The sequence below is a fragment of the Belonocnema kinseyi genome, chromosome 7 (assembly GCF_010883055.1).
Source record: "Belonocnema kinseyi isolate 2016_QV_RU_SX_M_011 chromosome 7, B_treatae_v1, whole genome shotgun sequence".
In the NCBI taxonomy this organism is placed as follows: domain Eukaryota; kingdom Metazoa; phylum Arthropoda; class Insecta; order Hymenoptera; family Cynipidae; genus Belonocnema; species Belonocnema kinseyi.
The window spans coordinates 75380392-75387164 of NC_046663.1; the positions used below are offsets into that span (position 1 = coordinate 75380392).

The 6773-nt window shown below is 32.8% G+C and overlaps 1 protein-coding gene across 2 annotated transcripts in view; it reads left to right on the forward strand.

Annotated features, from left to right (window-relative positions):
- Positions 1–1985: 1985 nt before the first annotated feature.
- LOC117177467 (multidrug resistance protein homolog 49-like) overlaps positions 1986–6773 on the forward strand; it is a 200887-nt gene continuing 196099 nt past the window's right edge. Inside the window, exon 1 of one of the 2 annotated variants that reach the window (XM_033368182.1) lies at positions 1986–2356. The gene's annotated coding sequence lies outside the window, so the exon portion shown is untranslated. The remainder of the gene's footprint in view (positions 2357–6773) is intronic. The other variant, XM_033368187.1, reaches the window with a different exon arrangement.

Genomic DNA, 6773 nt, shown 5'->3' on the forward strand with positions numbered 1-6773 from the left:
AGAGCTCCAAGGAGATTATGTTGAAAAATAAAAAAAAATTTACCCAAAAAAAATTGTTTTTATACTTCATTCTAAGGACTTATTGAACTACCCTCGTATTCACCATGATTTTAAGACGATTACCTAAGGTTATTTGAAATAATTTGTATTACTCAAATAACGCCGGATTATCTCAGTTACAAGTATATTACTCTGGACTACAAGTGAATTATTAGGGGTTACAATTTGATTACATGGAATTACGAGAAGATTGCATAGGGTTAAAAGCAGTTTACATGGGGTTGAACGTGGATAACCTGAATTTTAAATGGAGACAGTAGGATTACAAGTGAATTAAATAAGATTAAAAGGAATTACAATTAGAATGTATATGGTTATAAGTGAATTACGCGAAATTACAAGTGGATAACTTAGTTTGCTTATATTTATCATGGTAATGCAAGGCGATTGCAGAGTATAACAAGTGAATTACGCGAATTACATTTGGACTACCTTAGGTTATAATTGGATTGTCTAGGGTTACGAGAGGATTATCTTGCATCACAAGTGAAGTACCTTGGGTTATGCTAGATTACTTGGATTACTCTAGATTACCTGGAAAACACTATGCAATATTTTATTAAATGATGAGAGAATTGAACAAGTTGATAAGTTCGTATACCTTGGCAGCTTATTTACTATGGACGGGAAGATAGATGAGGAATTAGATAGATGCATAAACGAAGGTAAGAAGGTTATTGGTAGAGCAGGGTCCCTTATCAGAAGTAAAAATATATCAAATAAAGCTAAAATGGCAATACATAATTCTGCATTTGTACCGACTGTAATATACGATAGCGAGACATGGACTTATCAAGAAAAAGATAAGAGTAAAATTAATGCAATTGACATGAAATTCATGCGCATAATAAGCGGGAAACCCCTGATGGACAAAGTAAGTAACGAGACAATTCTCAAAGAATGTGGTGTAGAAGAGACGCTAGTAGACACATGGGGAAGAAATCGGTTAAGATGGTTCGGACATGTTGAGAGAATACCAAATGAACGACTAATGAAACAAGTGCATCAAGGTAAAGTAAATGGCAGCGTGCCCAGAGGTAGACCGCGGAAAGAATGGTTAGAATGTGTGAATGAGACCCTAGTTAAAAGAGACATTAGAAGTCACAGAAACACGAGAGCCTGCATGAAAAATTGCATGGACATAAAAGAAGCTAGAGAAGTATGCCAGGACAGGAAAGTATGGCGGCAAACAGTTAATAAAAAGAGTGTCAGTAGAGTGAATGACGCCTGAAACAAAAGACCTTGGCCACTAATGGACTTAAATAGCAGAAGAATTCTGGATCAATCTGAAAAATCTCTATCCCTTCCATACACTACTCCTTTCCCCTACCGAGTGAGTCATGCCTACCCCGAAAGGGAAATAGCTTAATGGTGTAATAATAAAAAAAAACCTGAATTAAAAGTGAGTTGCTCTGTATTACAAGTGCATTGCAGGGGATTAAAAGTGCATTGCCTGGGATTACAAATGAATGACCTGTTACTACAAGTGAATTACTTGGGATTAAAAGTGGATAACCTGGAATTACAAGTGGCCTGTGTTTACGATTGGATTACAAGTTGATTACTCCTATTATCCGGATAAATTATATTACCTTGGATTGTCTGTGGGTTATGCTGGATAACAGGAGGATTAGATCGGATAACATTTCGATTACGCTGGATTATTTGGATTCTGATTAAAGATAACTAATCTGTCCCTCGGATTACCAGAGTTGTTTCCCACTCGACATGTTTCCACGCGGCGAGTTTCTCTCGCCAATTCCACGGTTCCTCTGGAGCTTGAATGAAAGCAAAGATATTAATGAAACTTTGTTTCTTTAATTAGCCCTGCTGTACGCTGTGTCACACGCATTCGGCGTTCTAGAGTCAACACTCGCAGGCAACAGGACGAAGAACACGGTATACATAGAGCCTCCAGCAGCGAAAGGAGCCAGTGTAAAACGGCCTTCTGTCCGCACGGTATCGAAGTAAGTATTGTTAAGTGTCTCGATTACCGATCGAGCGATACGATCGCTAAGGTCCTTGCTCGAGACAAGACGCGTCTAGACGATTTTCGGCTTCGAAGTCAATCCTCAAGATCCAAGAAGAAGGGTGGTGTGTGTAAAGAGAAAGGTGAAAGAAGACATATAGCTCAACTTACGACCTCTTGCTGTATGCTCTGTGTGCGCTGACAGAGACATTTAACCTGATAACGAGGGACCGAGAGAGACAGCTAGCGTACATGTGTCGTGTGTCATCATCTGTTCACCCGCAACCATTCGAGGCGCCGCTGGTTCACTCTAAAACCAACCACGAGGTAAGTACTGATTCATATTTTTATTTGATAAAAATCATTATGCCTCTTTCTTGTATGACATTTCCTAGGTCAGTCATTTTCACTTGACAGCTTGTCATTATTTCGATCAAACATAGCTGTCGAACCGGTGCTAATTACTCCCTTGAAGCCCGGTTTACACTATCACAATACTTCCTTAATTACATGCTATATTTACTATCTACTTGCGGCTTGTTCAAGAAGTTTACTCATACATAACAATATAAATAATGCACTGTTTATAAAATAATAACTAATTTGAAATAAGGAAAGGGAGCAACCTAAATAATAATTTCTTTTCATTCAGAACTGATAAGGTATGACAGGAGAATTAATTAGTAAGGAATTTTGCAAACTGTTTTTCGCAACATGCGTCGAGAGGCATTTGTTAAAATTATTTGAATGGGAGCGATCGATTGTAGGAATGAACATGCACAATAGGTCTTTTTAAGTGGGTCTTAGACCCCTTTTTTGCGCCAGTAGTTAGCAGATGCGCTCTTCGAGTCTGTAGAACTCAGAACTGATTTTAGAGCTGTAAATGGCTGTATATATGTGTAAGCAAGATATAGTAAGAGAAGTGGGAAGAGAGTATGCATTCAAGTATCAGTGAACATACAGATCGACACGCGTCCCTTTGCATATGTGGTCTTGCGTCACGCGTGCATGGAAATAGACAGTCTTCTTGCGGCTTGTCGGCCAACGTCAGGGGCTATTTCCAGAACGTTCTCCGACCCCGTATAGTTTTCAGAAGACATTGCTATGATCGAAGAAATTGGTTTTCACCAGGAAAATGCCAATGCTCTGTCGAATTTCACAGGTTTTACGTTTTCTTTTATAACTCTATGATACAATAATTATTTTGAAAGTGTCTTACACTACCGAAAAATTCAGATATACCTAACAAGATTTCCCCCTTTCCAGTTCCCCATATTCGTACTCTGAAAAAACTGGCTATTTGTACCGAAATTTCGGTACACGTACCCACGGCCAATATTATCATGTAAACAAACAAGAACCTGTTGATTGTTGCTATACTCAACTCGTCCTTGCATTAGGTGTAGGGGTTATAGGGAATGAAATTCCTAAATTTTTACAATTTTTCTTGATTTGTCAGAAGGAATTGTTTATAAAAAATTAGAAATTATTAACAGTTCTGATCCATTATATTGTTTCAAATGTTAGGCTGTTAAAAAATACTTGACAGTTCTGATCCATTATATTGTTTCAAATGTTAGGCTGTTAAAAAATACTTGGTACCTTTGGAATCTACGCAAGTGCTATTTGCACGTGAAACAACAAGAAATTTTGACCAATAATAATAATGACAATATTTAAAAACATTTTTATATGTTTTTGACGGTGGCTGCAGTTCATAAAAAACTTGAAAATCAGCGGAAAGCCAGGGAATTCTATGGGTCAGGAAAAATCAGGGATTTTGGAAAAAAATGCAAAGTCAGAGAATTTTGGTAAGAAGCCCTTGAATTCCAGACGGCTACAACACAGTCACTCTTAGTGAATTTTTTCCTAAATCACTTTTTGATTACCTTTTTAAGATAAAGTCTCTAGATTCTTTTTAAAATGAAAATATCAGTTAAGTCACGTTTCTTTCAATAAATTAGCTACGGGGTTAATTATTGTGGAATTATATATTTGATTTTTTTTTAAATTTCAAATATTACAAGGTATTTCAAGGGGGTTTAAAGAATTTCGAAGATTGTAGAATATTTAAAAAAAAATTCCAAGGGATTTCCAAAGATTCTATGGGATTTAAAATATTTTAGGGTATTTTCAAAAGATTCCAAGAAATTTTCAATTGATTTCAAAACACTTCAAAGGATTTGAAATATTTTAAAGGTATTTTAAGAGATTGCATGAAATTTTCAAGAACCTTGTATAATTCTAGGGGATTTCAAACTATTTTAAAGATGAATTGAAACATTTTAGGGTATTTTAAAATATCCCAAGGAATTTGCAATTGATCCAAAATATTCTTAAATGATTTTGATCATTTGAAGAGATTTCAATAAATTTTTAATTAATTCAAAAAGTTTGTATAGCATTTGAAGTATTTCAGGGAATTTTAAAAGATTCGAAGTAAATTTTAACTGTCTTTAATAATTTGAAGGGAATTACAAGTATTTTAAATTAGTTCTGGTATTTTAAAAGATTTCAGGACATTTTCAAGATTTACAAGAATTCCAAGTATTTTTAATAATTTTAAGAGTTTTTATATAATGTTCATGCAGTTAAAAATAATTTCCTAGAATTTCGGAAGATTTCATAGGATACCCATGATTTTGAATGATTTCAAGGGATTTTAAAAACTCTCTAGGCATTTTAATGGAAATTTCAGGAAATATCAAAGATTGAAAAATATGTGTTAATATGGTTTGAAATTAATTTAAATTCGTTTGGAATTCTTCCTAAATAGTGATTAACTTATCTTGCATTCTTTGGAGTTCTCTTGAATTTTTATAATTTACTTGAAATTATTAAAATTATAAATGAGTTTTTAAATTTGTTGTTTAAGTTTCTGTTTAATTAATCCTGAATTTTTTCAAACACATGAATTTCATTAAATTCATTTAAATTTCATTGCTTTTTCTTAAATTTGCCATCTATTTTTGTGAATTTGATTAAATTCTCCTTATGTCCTTTAAATTCCTCTATAATCACTCTCACTTTACTGAAATGAATGGCATTTTTTGGATTAAATATATTTTTTAAATTTATTTGTATTCTTTGAATTTAATTTGAATTTTTTGAAATCTTATGAATCGAAGTGTTTTGAATTATTTGGAATTCAGAAGAATATTGGTCGCATTATTCAAGCAGATTAGTTACTTTTGCCCCGAGAATAATAATTGAAAAATTCATCATTTGAAATAAAAAATTCTTTTTATATAAATAATAAGAGATTCTCTTTATATAAAACGTGTTACAAGATTAGAACTTTGTGCTTTAAATAATAATGGTCAGAGAAAACGAAAAATTAGTCAAGTAAAAATCAGGATTTTTAAAAAGTAAGTTTTGCGGCCGCCCCGGTTATTTCTGTTCATTTTGTATATTTAGCTGGAATTTAGAAGAGTAAGTTGCTTCTCTTCTGGCACTTATTATTCTATTTCGATTATTCTTTACTTTTAAGAAATATTTTAGCAATTATTTTAGGAAAGAATTGAAATATATCGAAAAAATTAGGGTTCGATTCCTCCGAGGTGCACTGATTGTTTTTTTTTCAGTGTAATATATCAGGCGCATTTACATCAAATGAAATATTTTTTGGTTTAATTTTCAAAAAATTCGTATATCAAAAAATAAAATGGAACAAATCATAACTTATAAAAATTCTGGTTAAAATGATATTAATCTGGTTAAAGAAATTCTGTTTATAAGAAATTGACTGTTAGAAAGGATTTCTGTAAACGTAATATAAGTCATTATTATATTTTTTATTATAGAACCTTTTTTTTCTTCGAAAACATTTCTTCTCCAAATTTTAAAATAATTTTCTGAAATTTGTATTTGCTTTTAATTGTACGTTTTTATGCAAAATCGGTATAACAATGATAATTCTATTGTGCCTAATAAAGAAGTAGGCTGCGACGTGAGAAAACATTAATTTACAAATTCTCACGTCTCGACATATTTTTTGAATGGACAAGGAAAAAATTGGTTTTAAATTGTTGATAACAGTTATATTTATTAATGTAAGTTTAAACCGAAGAATCTCATGACGCTAAAAAAACTCTTCGCGTGGATGCTAAAAAAATTCTTTCTTAGAAAAAATACTGAAAAGTTTCAATGACTGTTCATAACATTTTTATTCAAAATGATATTATTTTATAAGTAATTATATCTTAGGATTGAATTATTTTGGATTCGCTAATTAAAATTACTCAATCCGAAAAGAAAAAAATACAATTTATCTGAAATAGGCTGAACTAGCGCACTCTATTTGCTCGCGGAGCGGCAGTAATATAGCACTTTATTGTACTGAGACGAGCGGCACGTAAGCTAACAATAAGGACGACGAAATGGGTGAGAAGTGAAAGAAAAGAGTGTGAAGTATTTATTTGAAACCTAAGTATAACTACGAAGTGAATTTTGGACTTCTAATGTTACCGCACCCGCTTGCGTATGCGGTACAATTAAGCGCCGTTTTCCAGAAAAAGAGCTCATATTCTGCCTATTTCAGATAAAGTATTGCGTGCACCACGGAAGCAAAGTTTTTTTATACTCGGATTCAGTTGTACCGACCTCGCCTTCGCCTCGGACGTTAAATTATGCATCCTTGTATAAAGTTCAACTTTACTGCCTAATTACATAATCTACTATTATAATAACCAGAAATATCATTCGATTGTAAACTTTTTTACCTATTTATTTAAATATAATTTTT